Consider the following 16,789-nt stretch of genomic DNA (forward strand, 5'->3'; position numbering starts at 1 on the left):
ATTTGCTCTCTGCTGAATCTCTTTAAACAAAAATATGTATTTAAAAATAATCTTTTAGAAATATCTATCTTACTTAGCCAGCACATCTAGATGATATATTCACCTGGATCTCCTGGGCAGCGGGACTTTTCAAGGCCTAAGAGGATTATCCCCAGGAATAAAATCACCAGATAATCACGACTTTCACACTTCAGCAAATTAGCATTCGTGTTCGCATTTTATTCTTCATCTTAAGCTCCACTTGTTTGCCAGCAATTCTAGGCTTCTGCTTAGACTGTTTCCACTGCCTTCAATTAGGTCTAGCCAGTGGACTTAATTTTAGGATTTAAACTCAGGAAGAAAGTTCATGTTCTAAGAAAAGTACCAAGTTCTGAATAAGAACTATGTTCTCAAGATTTTTTTCCCTGTCATCATTGGAATCAATGCATCTTTAGACTCGAAATATAATGAAGTTACTTAAAAATTATTTATGATAAGACATGTATAAGAATATGACAAACTGAAGTTTAAGGCTGCAAATCATATGTTGGGCAAGAACTTTTGAACTAAGTATTAATTTGAAGAATTGAGTCATCTTTCTAGACTTGGAATACAGAAAATGTTTTTAAAAGAGATAAGAAGATACTTCATTAAACACAAAGTTCGTGGAGCTGTATTGCTACACTAACTAAAAATGAATTTTAAGAATTACTTTTGCATCACAAAATATTAAAAGTCTATTACTAATCCCACTCTGATTTCACTAAGTTCTGCCAGAGGCAAGATATTATCTTCAAAAAGATTTTACCTGCTTAAGAAATATTATATAGCAATATTAACATATTATTTTTACATACTTATATTCATTTGCACTTAAGGGTGTTGCAAATTAAGTAATATAACCACTTATAATTATTTACAGTTTGAAAAATACAGGTAGCATATTTATATAGTAAATAGTCAATCAGAATGTTTAAATTATAAAGAGTATGGAATCATAAACTAAGACTCAATTTCTCCCTCCCTCATATCCTCTGTTCCTCTTTCTTCTCCAAAAGAGAGTTATAGAACTATAGGTATATTTTGAAAAGTTTGATACTTAAGCAATTTGAAATTTTATTTAGGGTATTCCAATATAGCAAGCATAATGTACTTAAAGTATATAATTTTTGAACCATTAAAAATATTTTAAAACTTATTTAAAAAACTATTTTCATTGAAGTCATATTTTCAATATTGATGAACTGCATTATGTCTAAGATTATTTGCTTTCCCGAAATAAATTTAATGGTACTATTTATCTTACAATTTTCTATGAACTGACCATTAATATGACTCAACATTTTATTGATTTATAAACATGTTTACCTATTACATTTTGGTATAAGATACCTAAATTTGATCTAATTTCTAAGGTAATAGTCTAACCTGACAATCTGACAAGGCTTTAAAGTTTTCAAAGAGGTTTTAATTCATGAAATTGGTACCAAGGCCCTAAAAAAGCAACTTTAATTGATTTGTGAAATACTTAGAGAGAATGTCCAATTCCCTCCATAGAGTCCAGTTCATTTGGGTTTTCTAACAGCAAACTACTCCCTTATTGCACATTATCCAGATTTATTGTTGGACATGAAAGGGAATCAGATTATTATTTTTTTTTAATGTTTCTGGGTATAATCTACTACTTGAAGTATCGAGCCCAGCATGGTCAAGAGAAAGCAAACTAGATTTTTCTTCAGCAGCTTTACCCTGAGAGGGACAGAATGGTTTAGCAGCTCTCTGACAGCCTACATTTATGGTAAGAGTATCTGAAATCAGAAATAAACGAAGCATAAAAAGACTCCTCCACTGCACCACAGCAATGATTAGAAAGGACCATCTCTGAGATTTGAAAACAGAAAGCAGAGAGCAAGCAAGCCGCCTGCAGCCCTGAGCAAATGCTCTTTCCCATCAGAACTCTGTCGCCAATCCAGCTGCTCCTCTTGCAAACCCGCAGGCTAGAAGAGGGAACCACAGCCACTCCGAAGTGGAGTTTCAGGCCCATCATTAGTGGTTTCTGTCACCACCCCGGTGCTTTGCCTTCATGAATGAAATATGCAGATGGATCTTACACTGGCTCCTTCAATGAGGAACAAGAAGGTCAGCAGACACAGCCAACACAGCCGGCACATTAGAAATCTGTGACCCATGTACTTACACCTCCAAATGCCTCCAGGTTTCAGCCTCTGGAAATATCTAGCCCATTTCTCTACCGCACTGTTGCTTCCATCAGCTGTGGAAATTAACATAAAATAACATAGTAACCCAACAAGTGCTGGACAGCGTTCCAGAGAATCAGATTAAGTGAACACTAAAGGCACAGTGATGGTGTACAAAATCTGCATGATAAATAGCGAGTAAATACCTTCCGATCCACCAGAGGGGGAAGGATGCTGAGCTGCTACGGCTGCTGCCTGCTCTCTTGTGTAACAGCGAAGGCGGCTCAGTCCCTCTGACAGGCGGTGAAGCGTGGCTGCCTGTTGGCGTCTGGGCGGTCCTAGTGCCTACCCCAGGTCAGCGCGCGAGGTAGCTCTGAGCAGCCTCCCCATTTCCTGTGAGTCTTCCAGTGAGCAGCACCGAGGGTTTTCAGGGACGTCAGCGTGTTAAGTGTCAGGGCAGTCGGATCTGGGTTTGGGAAAAGGCATTAGTAAACAGGGTCTCTAACACTTCTAAACACTGCTGTTGAAACCCCCCCCCAAAAAAAAAAAAGAAAAGAAAAAAGAAAAAGGAAAGAAAACCCCCAAAAGTTACAGATGATCTCGTCTGTTAAATAAAGTGTGCTATTGATAATGTTTGAGCCAGAGGGCTCTTAGAGAGAAAACAAATTCACCCATATACCATACTGACTGCAATCCGTGTTTTTTGCCCCCTCCCCATTTAAAGCGTAAAGGAAAAAACAAGTGGGGGAGTTTTAAAAGCCTGATAAATCTTTTCTTCCCATCTGCAAAGAGTATTTGTTAAAGGTCTAAAAACTTCATGTTTTGCATAATCTGTTTACAAATCTCAAATAAAATAAATGCAGAGCAAAGAAAATACAGACCTCTGGGAGCTTGTTCTCTAAGAGAGGGAAAGTGTACCAAACTCCAGACAAACACCACCCTTCATCTTTATTCATTTGCTCCACCTTTTTTCCCTTTGTAGCCCCTTTTCCCAAATAACATTCATGTTTTTTAATTTAGTTTTTGTCTAACTCCTCTACTGCAACGTAAGCTCTATGAGGGAATCTGTTCTGTTTACTTTGATAGAGTAATATTTCAACACCCTGGAAGATTACTCGGCACATAGTAGGCCCTCAGTAAATAAATACTTGTGGAAAGAAGGAACTAGACACTCAGCTGAGAAATTACACTAAAGAAAACAAGTACAGAAGTTAATCTCTTAACTGATTAAATTCAATTAGCAGGTCTCTCTGGGCAGCTGTTTTATTTAAGGGATTGTGTTAAGTTTACATTTGCCTTTAAGAAGCTTATAGTTTAAATGTAAAGAAGACATAATAATAAATGTGTGCAATCAAACAACTCTGTGTGCATATAATATTTGCCATAAGAGAGTAAACGATGTAAGTCAGGATGTGCTACACTTGCTGGGGCTTCTGTTTTGACATTATGAACGTGGTACTCAGCTAGGGGACTGGGTTTAAGAATTCAACACTGATTTCTCCCCGCAAGGGCCCAGTTAGTTTGGCTGTCAGTAAGCAGACTGGTTCGGAAGGGATCGGAATCTGGACAGTTAATTCCAGCAAGATTTGTTAAAAGAGTAAATATAGGTACGATCACAGGTGAAGAGAGGGAAGGCAGGTAGGTGGGTGCTACAGGCCCTGAATCAAAGCCTCAGGGAGTCAGCAAGAGGGTCCGGCAGCCACCAAGTGGTTGCCTTCTGGAGCAGGGAGAAGCCGCTCCTAGCTAGTGGTCCCGGAGGTCAGACCGCGTAGGTGAGACATGACAGCCAGCAGCAAGAGTTCTGGCCCATAACATGGCAAACTGGTAAGTCCGAGTCTCAGAGCCTCAGAGGCCACGAGGGGAGAGAGAGAAGGCTGAAGATCAAAGTAAGACTCTCCCCATAGAGCACTCAAGGCAGGGTTTTCTTACAGGAAAAGGAAACGCCCAAAAGGCACAGGGTCAGACTAAGCCCAGCCGTAAGGGGCGCTCATGCGTTTCAGGAGCTGAGGATTGGGAAGCCAATCAGCTGGACTGGTACCAAGTCACACGCAGGTCAAACAGCGGTGACTGCGGTTGGGGAAGAGCCACGGGAAGACAGAGCCATGCTAATCACTAGACAGTCAAGTTAAGCCAGGGTAATGTTGTCTCAATAAAGAAAGATTGCTTTGTTGAGCCCACAGATTATGATTCACTTATCCACTGCATCTTTCTGTTTTTCTCAAGTCAGCATATTTTCTGAAATGAGATTCTGTTTTAAAGAAAAATTTGACCAGCAGCAAAAGGTGCTATCGTTCCCTCCAGAGATGCTGGTAAGCACGCCAGGTGTGTGGGCCAGACCACAGCAGCGGAACGGCTGCGGCTGGCACGAGAGGGAGGCCATGCCCCTCCACCAAGCATCTCTGTAGCCACGGCTTTTTATGAGTCAGACAGCATCCCGGGGAACGATGCACTGTGTCCACAGCTGGGCCTCAGAGAAACACTGACGTGTCACCTGTGCAACAATACCAAGTGGAGGGAAGAAGAGCAGGGATGCTGAGAGATGCTTCACTACACACACAGAAATCTACAAAGAGCAAAAAGACGCCATCAACATAAAACAAAAGAATCTTGACCTAGCAGGTAGAGAGAAAAACAGAGACTGTACCTTCTTTTCACACAAATATGGAACATGTATCAAAATTGATCACACACAGGTCATAAAACAAGTTACAAAGACTTCTAAAGAATCAGTATCACACAGGCCACGTTCCCTGACCAGAGAGCAACTACATGTGTCAGTGACAAGATGATGAAACACTCGTATACAGCTGGCCAATACAACCACACACCTAAATAATTTGAGTTAAAGGACAAAATGAATCCAGAAATTTAAAAACACAGAAATGTATGATCCTAGAAATATTATCTATGGGGGCTATAAAAGCATACTTAAAATAAACTTGTAGTCTTCAGTCCTTACATTAGCAAATAAAAAGGCAGAAAATTAAGGAAGGAGATTAAAATCTTAGAGAAAAAAATCAATGAAATGGAAAACAACTCTATACTATAGAAATATAGCATATAAAGAAACAACAAAGCCAACGGTATTTTTCTAAGTTAATGAAAGAGGTAAATATTTGGCTAGAGTGGTTAACTATAAAAGAAAGAAGGTACAAAAACCATTTAAGAACACCTTAAAAATAGTTTTTCAGTTTCTTTGAAAAGTTTCTTTATATGATGTCTCAAAATATTTTGCTCTTTGCTTTATACTAAATGACTACATGTTCTGTGCCTTCTTTTTCTTCGCATCCTCATTGTGCTGGGGCTATTACTGAGTGAATGGCTGAATGAATAAGCTGATCGTTGACTAGATCAGCTGCGTTGAAGTTAGTTCAAAACCTTGTGATTCATCCAACATTGGAATAAAAACTGGAGCATTATATATAGTTTCAGGCTTTCTGATAGCACGATGGAACCTATTATATCAACGTTACTACTATTTACTCACCTGAAAAAAACAAACAAACAGTACTTAGGCACAATGCATATACCTCATCAATTTACAATATTAATACATCAAGCCAACCAGGGACGAATCTGTTTCTTTCTGATTGAATTTCACAAGCAAGGGTGTTACTGCTGATCCGCTGCACTAAATAGGTGGTGTGCAGTGCGGTCCTTATCAGCTCGAGAGGCAGAAGAGGCAGTACTTAAGCCTGAGGACACTTCCCAGATTGAGAAGCAGTAAGGACTTCTCACTCTGTGCTGGCTCATTCCATCAGGCACAAGCTGGATGGTGGGTATCTCCCTATAAGTTTGAAGATCTGTTTACCCACAAAATTCCAGATGACAGAGGGACAGGAACGGTACATTATTCATAATTAACATGATCTACCGGATATAAATGTAAATGTAAATGATGACAAAGAAGCATTTATAACTGCAGGAAAAAACTCCCCCATACGGTACATTAGTATGTTTGTGCATTTTCTGCTGAACATTAGCTTTATCTAGATTCTTTAGTAAGATGCAGAGAATAAAAGATTTTTGCTGCAAGACAATTTTTGTCTAGGGGCCTTCACTGTCCAGTCGCATAAACTTGGGTAAGTTATTTTACTTCTCCAGACTTCTGGTTCCCTACCAATAAAGCGGCTCAACTAGGTGACACCTAACACCCTTTTCACTTCTGCATGTCTGGATTCTATGTCACCAGGTGTAGAGAATCAGAGGACCATCTTAAGTAGACATACTGCAACTGCCACTGAAAGGCCTACGCTGGATAGTGTGGCTGCCACTGGGAGTTTTCATGTTGGAAGACCTCCCTGGACATCTCTCTCCCTGCCCAAAACGGAATTCACATCACCCCGGTGGTGGGGGTTGGGGAGTGCTTAAAAACAGATAATGTGTGCTGGGAAGGACCAGGATCAGAATCTCCAGAATCAAATCTTCTCAGAAGCCACTGATCAGTAAAGGAATTCTTTAATATGAAAAATATGCTATTTTCTCTTTAAAAACGGCCAGGAGTTCTGGTCTTCAACAGTGAAGTAGATACGATGCCCTGATCAAGGGCAGGATTTAATGGATTTATGAAGCTCTCCTTGTTTCAATGACTCTGTCAGCAGAAGTTACATATTTTGCTTGAGAGTTTATGTAATCTTTCCTTTTACATTTATGTTTACAACAGTGCAATTTCAGCACCTTTTCTGAGATTCATGACTAAATCATCTTTTCTTTAGTAGCTACCAGACCAGGACAGCAAGTTGTATAAATATCTGTTCTCCACAGGTTGCTTTTTATTTTCCTTGTACTTCCAAAAATCCTGGCTGTGCTACCAGGATCAGCTTTCTCCCATACTTCCTTGCTCAAATATTCAAGCGATTAGATTATAATAATGCTATATTAGAGCTTAAAAGAATCATAGAAATAATTCAGTTCAATTTCCTCATTTTACAGTTATTAAAATGAAAGACCATGGAGACTTAATAGTTCAAACTCACTGTATTAGCCTGTGTTTCCTGGAAAACAGAGACTGAAGCAAGGCTTAAATATTAATGCTTTACTGGAAGGGAAAACCCAGCCTGGTGAAAGTAAGGGAAAAGGAAAGTGAGGTAGGGAAGGATGGAAAGCAAATGGACAATGATGTATTAACATGCTGACCTCTGATTCCCAAGCTCAGAGACGAAGCCAGTTACTCTGCAGGTGGATGTGCACGAACACCAGTGGAAACGTGCTTGGTCTAGCAGGATGGCTCCAGACATCGGTACCATACCCAAAACAGTCTGTCAGAGACAGAAGAGGGGGAGAGATTACCTGCCGGATCCATCTTGTTTCTCTATTACTATCAAATGTTTGCACATGAGGACTTAACTCCCCCTCACTTCCAGGCTGTGTTACCTGGCCCCTTTGGTATCTTCTGGGAAAGTCAAATTCCATGCCCTGTGGTGTTACATGGAAGTGCTGGATGGAGCCAGAGATCTGGGTGAGGAACTGGTAAGCTCAGGGCACAGAAACATGAGAACCCAAATGAACCTGACTGCCGTCGTAACTGCCAAGCAGAGTAAGTGACTGAGTGTTTTGAAGACAAGTAACCCAAGAAAAACTGAAGATGGGGCCAACACTGCCCCATAGCTTCCTAGTAGCAAATCAGGCCTATAAGCGAATATCCTTACACTAAATTGAACACTCAGAAAATAGCCCAATTTCTTAACTTGTCTTTCAAGACTCTCCATTGTCTAAATTTACCTTATTTATTCAGCTTACTGCCAACTGAAGGACTCCTTGAGAATTAATATCATCTGCTTCTAAACAACTCAACTATTGTGTCAACATGATTTAACTGTTTATTCCAAGAAATTCTTGCCCAGATAGATAAGAACGTAAACCAACAAAATTAAAAGCCAGTGTTTGCTTTAGAAAATTCTTGCAAAATCATTTGTCCAGGAAAACAGTTTGCTCATCTGGGCAAACAGCTTTCTTTCAAACAACAGTTTCTTATCGATATGAACTTCAAGATCCTCCCTTGTTGAGCCTACCCATCTTCAACTATTATTCACAAACTTTGTCCAATTTCAAAATCATCTGCCTTGAAGAACCTGCTTCAAATTCCTGAGCCTAGATCTCACCCTTCTGAGACAAGTGTTTGACTGACTTGATTACTTCCCCACCGCAGACACACAAAATCCCAGGAGATGGGCAAGTCACTTATTTAACTGCAGTTTAGGTACAAATGAGCACTTAACTCACACAAATAACGTAACCATTGCCTGAATCCCCAAAATAAAGGCAGAAGAGACCTCACAGAGAAAGAACAAGGTCGATTATCTATTCAATTCTAAAAATTCAAAACTGCACAATAAATGAAAATTAAGAGATAACATGTCTATTTAGAATTATAGGAAAATGATCCAATTTCATTGTGCATAGTCCCCATTTTATTGTATAAATTCGTATATTTTACACTACACTTCCATCTGTTTGTAAAATAGGGTGAAACTGTCCCTCAAAAGTGGGTTAAACTGGACTCCAGACAATTCAACGAAAGCTACTGGCTAGGAATTATCCTATCCTATCTGCAGGTTAATTTCGCACAGGGTGAATTAGTAACTGCAGAGGTAGAAGAAGCAACATCTCGGGCAGGTCTTCAGCTATGCCTCTTAAAGTTTAAGAAACACCTCTTTTCAATGCCACTGAAGGGCACATGCATTGATATGACATCAAAACATCCTTAAAGAACATAGTTTTAAAATAGCTAACCAAGGTGAGGATACTGGTGGGCGAGCTAAGGAGAAGGACTCCTAAGTGCACCAGGAGGCAGTCTGGTTCCTTAGACACTTCTTTTTTTAGGTCCCATTCCCTGTTATTCTGAGAAAAACTCAGAATAAGTTTGCAGCAACAACAATATCAACAGAAGATTTAGTAAAGCTGTTTTTTCCTTATTTATATTTTTTAAATCTTCCAATGTAGTAACATGCTAAATCTAAAATAAGTGACTCTGACTGATATAAGTGCAAATTTGACTTGGACATGGAAGAGAACGCAGGCTGAAGTGGTCTCAGAGGGATGTATGAGACAGGTGGAGCTGAGGTGGAACGTGGGTTGACAATGGCTAGTCAGGTACATGGTAAAAGGTGAGAAGGTCCCCAGTCAGAGTCATGTGAAATGGGCAAATAAAGGGAGGAACACAGGCCTGACTTCTCTGCATTCAGAAGCTACCTAAGTGAGCCTTCTATCACCAATAAATCTTCCATCACCAATGAGATAAAAATGTTACTTAAGGTGGATATTCATAACAGCAACAATACCATATAAAATTCTATAAACCCAACTGGAAATGAGCAAAAACTATAGAACTGCATAAAGAAAGCTTCAGATCTTTAGTAAAGGTCATAAAGAAAACCTGGTTTCTTTTGTAAGAGACTGCATAAGCTCTGGTATTGAAAGAATTTAATTTTATACAGATAATGTGTCACTCAATCTACAAATGTAATGCCAAAAAAAATCACCAAAAAATTTTGTAAGAATTAACAAATTGATTTGCAAAATACTTAGCTTTCTCTTGCACACCATATGATCTCTCAAACCACACCATAAAACTAGAATAACTCTGAATATTGTGGCATTGACGTAGAAATGTAAAAAATTTATCAAGCGTGAAATGGAGACACGTATATATCAGTGTAATTTGTGACAAAAGTAGAATTTTAAATCAGTAAGGTAATGACAGACTATTTAACACACAATTGGCACAACTGGCCATCCATTTGGGGAAAGGATGTCAGATACCTACATTATTCCATACACAAAAATAAATTCAAATGGATTAAATACTTTAAAAATCTGAAAAAGATTTTAAAATAAACTACAACAGAATATTTTTATAATCTAAAGAGTGCTTCTAAGCAATTCACTAAACCTAGACACCATAAAGTGATACATAAATTTTTTCAGAATATAAAAATTTCAGTATAACTTAAATATCAGAGTAAAGATTACATCTATAATTAATAGAGAACAATATCAAATTAGAGAAAATAAAAATAAACCAGCTGATAGAAAAAGGGCTAAATTAGATGAGTGGCAAATTTCCTAAAGAAAATATACAAATAAGATCAATGAAAAGATGCTCAACCTCATTACAAATCTCATTTTAACTGAAAGGAACTCTCACGTTTTGTCCATCACATTGTCAAAAAGCAAAAACGCTGATTCAATACATAAGTGACAAGAGGGTAGGGAAAGTCCCTTACTGTCATACTTGTGGCATTATCCATTGCTAAATCTTTTTAAACAGCAACTTGATGTTACTGATAAAGGAATAATACATAAAATATAATTAAATATACATTTTCAAACTATTACTTGTAATACATACGTGTGTGTGTGTGTGTAAATGCCATGGGTAGGAATGGAAGGATGCCTGACTATGTGATCACTTCTGGAGAGACAATAAAACTGAGAGAGGACTGGAGAAGGAGAAATGATATGTTTCATTTTATTTCCCTATTCTGTGAGTCTTCTGCTGGAATTTAGTCACATCCCACTTATCTAGATATTTTTCACTTTTTAACCAAGCATAATGTGTGTTTTATGCCCACGCACACTTAGGTACACAGAATGGAATACACCTAAGTATATACAGCTTGATGAATTTCCACGAGATGAGCAAGGAATAGTCAGATCACGAAATAGAACGTTCCCCACACCTCAGAGGCTGTCTCATGTTTCCTTCCAAACAGAAACGCCCTCTCCCCACCAAAAGGTAACCATTATCCTGACATCTGACAAGTAACATTATTTTTACCTATTTCGTTATTTTATATAAAAGGAATTTTATACTCGGTAATTTTTTTTATCATCCTCCTTTGCTCAACATTTTGATTCTGAGTCATCTTTACTGTAGTTTCAGATTTTTCATTCTCAGTACTGTCCACTGACTGAACATTCCAGAATGTATTTATCCAATCTACTGCTGATGGTCTTTTGGGTAATGATCCAGTTTAGAAGTAATACAAACAGAACTGCACTGAACATTCTTCTACATGCCTTTTAGAGAACTGACACATGCACACGTTCCTACTAGGTCTACACCCAGAAGCAGAGCTGCTAGCTATAGGTTTCATGTACGTTATTCTTGAAAAGATGTTGCCCAATGGTTTTTAGAAGTGGTTTTATCCAGACAGACGTAGAAAATAAACTTATAGTTACTATGGGGGAAAGGGGGTGGGAGGGGTAAACTGGGAGTTAGAGAGATTTGCAGATACTACTATAAAAAACAGATAAGCAACAAGGTCCTACTGTATAGCACAGGGAACCATATTCAATACCGTGTAATAGCCTATAATGAAAAAGAATATGAAAAGGAATATATAAGTGAATCACTATGCTGTACACCAGAAATCAGCACACCATTGTAAATCGACTATACTTCAATGTCTAAAAGTAGTTCTATCAATTTCCACTCCCACTTGTGGTGTCTGACAGTTCAGTTTACATCACTGGCAATACTTGGTAATGTCAGCCTTTCACACTTGGCCTTTCTGGTGGTTATTTAGTGACATATAGTTGTAATTTAATTTGCATTTTAAAAAATAACTAATGCAGTTGAGCACATTTTCATAGATTTAATAGTCATTTAAATGTCCTCTTGTGAAGTGTCTGTTCAAGTCACCTGCCCATTTTTCCATTGGGTTTTTTTGTTTATTTATTATTTATATTTATACAAATACATACATACATATATATAGTATCTGTTCTCATTTGGTAGGTTGCTTTTTAACTTTTAAAGATATCTTTTGAAGAATATTTCTTTTTATTTTAATATAATCCAATTTATAATCTATTTTAGAGTTAATCCTTTCGGTGTCCTAATTAAGAATTAATTTATTAACCAAGAAATCTGCCTACTCTAAGTTGACAAAGACGTTCTTTGATAGGTTATCTAATTTTTCTGATTTCTGAAAAGCAATATAAGTATAAAAGATTAGTAAAATCTTTTTTAGTAATAACACCTAAAAAATTGAGCACTAACCATCAATAGAATTTCACAGTGAAAGTCAGTACTTTAACTGGCATGATCCTGTTATGAGGGGATATACCCATCCAATAGAGCACTATAAAGTTTAATTCCACTTTAACATTTGTAAATAAAATGTACTGCCACTTGACTACAAAACTGATGACTATACCCTGTTTGGAGAAAGCATCTTAGGAGCTGTTTTGAAAAACCGGGGATTTTTGAAGAATACACCAACTATTCTGTCTCTGGACTGTGTTCTAATCTCCAGATCCTGGACTTGAGCTGTAGCATTTCCTGCCTCCAGGCAGCCCTGCTCACTTCAGACTGGCCCCATAAGCCCAACTGATACCTATCCTGTTGCTTCTTTTCTGAATTCAGTGATTGCTGTAAACTGACAGACTGGTACATCTCAAGTCTGACGTCAAGGGGAGATTCTGTCCACCACCAGGGACCTCTGCCCCGAATGAGTTTTTCCTCACATCACAGGGATTGGCCCTATACTTGTGCTACTGAATGTATAAAGGTATATATATAATTATGCCACCCCTAGAGTTTTTTCTAATTGTTGAATATATTGTACAATGTTTAATACATTGAACCCTTAAAGCTGTCCATTTATCTTTATTTCAAAAATCTGAACATGGGGACAGTGCATACTTGAGCTCTGTTTGATGGTGAAATTTAAATAAGAATAAGTCACCCATGAAAAAAATAAATAAATAAACTGATGACTGTAGTGCATAGGCATAAGTAGAAATCATAGGTAAATTAACTAAATTTTAGATCAAAGATCTCAGGGTATCTTTAGATTAATATTATTTATCCTGGTAGCTCAGGAGACAGACTCTTCTCTATGTAGAACACCAAAAGAGACTTAAAAGACACAATGTGCTTTCAGTGTTAAACTGAAAATGGCTATCGGATTTAACCAACAAAACCTGAAAATCTCATTCTCTGTCTTATTGTAAGCACTCCTTCTTTATACTTCTTTTTATACATTTCCTCTTTCTCATTTCCTTGGATTAGCAAAAGGAATCTGCTTAAAGACAAACTTTACTGAAAGAAATCAAAATTTTATTTTGTTCTTCTGTTCCTTTTCTTCCTAATTCTTGGAGATATTTCCAGTTAGAGTTCCACATATTCATAGAGCTAAACGATATTTTAAAGTATTATACCATCCAACCCTCAAAAACATCCAAGCAATATAAGAACCAACCCTGATCGTGCGACAACTTGCCAAGCCTTCAGCTATAGGGGATATAATCATCTGGTTCTGTTTTTTATTTTGACTAAATAAAATATGAAGACTGTAAACAATACTTTAAAAGCATGGAAATAAACTGGAAATTTTATTTTATTCAATGTCAATTTTCAAAAATAATTCCTTTTACTACTCCAAATTATTAAATAATGATTGCAAAGTGTTACACGATTAAATATGTTAAGCGTCTTAATGAAGAAGATGGGTTCCATTACTCTCCTAAGGATTTGGAAAGAAGTGATACTGGTTTGCTCGATTTCCCATGTAGACCATTTCTTGTATATATCCTCCTTTTTTAAAAAAATCCCCTTTTCATCATTTAAATCTGCAACTTACCACTTGAGTATTCATCACTGAAACAGCTCCTAACTGGTCTTCATCTCATTAGTCTTCTCCATCTCCAATCTACTCTAATTATTTTCAACCTCATATTCTTAACTGACTCATTTTTATGTTGTTTCCCTTTACTCATTAACCTTCAGTGGCTCCCCATTATTAAGGGGATAAAACTCAAAATGTTTCAATCGAGCATCAGAAGTCTTTTAAAAACTGGCCTGAACCTACCTTTCCAACCACTACTCATAACATTCCTTTACGCCAACCCTGGCAGCTACTTCTAGTCTTCAAGAATCACATATACGTGTATCCTCACTTTGCATCCACCATCAAACTATTTGCTCTTTCTGGAATGCTCTCCTATCCCTTTTCCCTGACTGTCTACTTTCAAAGCTAATATTATGTCCTCTGCCTTCTATGATATTTCACTAGTCAACTTTCTCCATGGATAAGAACTTCCATAGAATACATTGGTTTTGTCCTGCACTTGAGGACTACCAAATACTGCCTGTCCATCCATCCATCCTTCTGTCCATTCATGCATCTCTTTATTTAATGAATACATGTTTAAAACCTACTATTACTAAACAATAATAAGCAACAAATAAGCAAAGTCCCTGCTCTCATGAAGTTTATTTCTGTTAGAGACAGAAATTAACAAATATGTGTATGTATACACACACGCACACACACATTTCAGATGACAGTAAGCACTATGAATAACAAAGCAGAGTAAGGGCACAAGCAGAAGTGATGATGCAGGCATGTGAGCTACTTATAAATGACGATCAGATAAGACTTCTCCATTGAGGAAATATTTGAGAAATGAATATATTCCAGGCAAAGTAGCTTTGACTTGCAATAAAAAGTATCTACATATGTTCACTGAGGAAGAATATCACCCTCAAATCAAGATATTCTGTTGACCAGAAATTCTACAGAATTATTTCTTTAACACAGGTTATCTATCAGATTTCTAAAGTGGAGACTTGCCCCTTTTTCTCCAAATAAAGTAACAGACCCGTGGAAATTTCATCTGAGTGGAAGGCATGGCCCTGGGATGCTGCAACACTGGACCAGAGGGCTCCTGGGACCGCTGGAAAGGCAGTCTGAACCCACAGGGATTTAGCTGCAGGAAAATGGGCAAACTCTCGGTCTTCTTCCAAATCCCTGTTATGAGAAGTCTGTATCAGTTCGGGAGCCTAAAATGATCCAAATGAATGAAATCTCCCACCTTCAGATAAACACCAGATAACAATGAGCAAACAAATATGCTTCGGCCACTCATCTTAAGAGACAATAAGGGGAGGGTGACACACTTGGAAGATTATTTGTCTCCTGTTGTCTGAAATTTCCTTCTCCGTGTGATGAAAAGAACCAAGGTGCTCTCTGGCCGGAGAATGGAAGAATCCCTAATTTCGGCAGATACTAAAATCCTAATAAATTAATATATAACTGTTGAGTGAATAAGTGTGATATTCCATGATCCTCACAGTGATTCAGTATTGGAAAGGAATTAATATTGTGTCAAAATGTTCAACTAAGTTTGTAGTTAAAAAAATAAGCAAGGAGACTAAGACATGGAGTTAATCAAGCTAGGTTTTTAACTCAGTTTCTTAGTTTGTGTTTATTCTAAATTCAGTTCTCTTAATCTGGCTATAGTAGAAATGTGCTGAAATAGAAATTATTTATTTTTAAATTTAAAATCAATCTTTTTCTAGTATAAAATGTTTTGCTATTGGCAGATCTATATTTCAAGTAAATCTAAAATAACTCAATTTAACTCTCAAAAGTAAATCTCTACATGATAGTTTACAAAACTTGAGACTACTTTCTATTGGATCAAGATGTTTGAAAGCTAACAGTTTCCGAAATTGTATCATTAGAAGTCATTGAAATGAGAGTCTGAAGCAATTTGAGAGAAATTTCAAAAATCAGAGGCATTTTTTTGTGTGTGTCTCTATATTTCTTCTTATTTCTTTCATTTTAATATTGAGTCACCAGGCTTGCTCACATCCTGAATTAATTTCTTTTCATCTCTCTTCCATGTAGAAGTTATCTGTATAATCGTTGGTACGTCATTACTCCATCTTCATTTTTCAGATGATTAACCTGAGGGTGAGTAACTCGGCTGGGGACCAAGCTGCTAGCCTGGGTATACTCTGAGTTCTCAGCTGGGAAAGCACTAACCGATGTAAGGTGTTGTAATTACAATTTATAGCCCCTGATGCTGCAGCATGTTGCTTAGCTAATATCTCACCTCCTTGCACTCTGATCAATACTTTCCCTTTGGGGCTATTTCTCTTCTTACAAAAGCCATCATCTGGATACACCTCACCGTTACTCTTGTCTTCTCTATATATGAAAATGAATAATTTTGATCACAACTTTATTTCTGAAGGAGGTGAAAAGAATCCATGGAGAAAAGTGTCAAATCATTTTTTAGAATTCTATTTTCAAAACTCCACCTCTACTACATCTTTAATATTTGTGCAGCACCATAAAATGTTCCCCATAAAATGATGCATGTACAGGTTTGGGCTCATTCTCAGGAGTAAAGCTTGAGATTAAATGATTATAAATGCTTTTATATACCCATAATGCATTGACCATCTGTCTTGCAGATTGCATTTTTCACTAACTGACTCATAAAAAGAAATTCCTTCAAATTCAGCATTATGTATAAATAACATTTGATAACATTTTTATTCCTAAAAATGTTAAACACTAAAATATGTTATGGTCTTTTCTGTTTCCCTTATAGTCTGACTGATTAATGTAAAAAGTAAGAGAATTTTATGTAATATATTTTGTGTTGAATAGGAAACAGACTACCCCTGTCACTGAGAAGACTCAAATCAAAATTGGGAAGTAAGATTCAAAGAAATTATATTGAAATACATGCCACTGTATTACTAAGTGAATAACAGAATGAGTCAGATCCTCAATGGTGTGAAGCAACCAAGATTAGGAATAAGTTCCATGAGGTCAGGCTACTCTGGGAAGGCTTCAGAGAATAGG

General features: G+C 37.3%; 1 protein-coding gene across 1 annotated transcript in view; it reads right to left on the reverse strand.

Moving 5' to 3' along the window:
* The window catches only part of RAB27B (RAB27B, member RAS oncogene family), a 139,391-nt gene extending 136,852 nt beyond the window's left edge, over positions 1 to 2,539 (reverse strand). The window contains exons 1-2 of the mRNA XM_015240546.3: positions 2,384 to 2,539; positions 2,177 to 2,251 (exon numbers count right to left, since the gene is read on the reverse strand). The gene's annotated coding sequence lies outside the window, so the exon portion shown is untranslated. The remainder of the gene's footprint in view (positions 1 to 2,176; positions 2,252 to 2,383) is intronic.
* Positions 2,540 to 16,789: the final 14,250 nt, after the last annotated feature.

The sequence above is a fragment of the Vicugna pacos genome, chromosome 30, assembly GCF_048564905.1.
Source record: "Vicugna pacos chromosome 30, VicPac4, whole genome shotgun sequence".
Lineage (NCBI taxonomy): Eukaryota > Metazoa > Chordata > Mammalia > Artiodactyla > Camelidae > Vicugna > Vicugna pacos.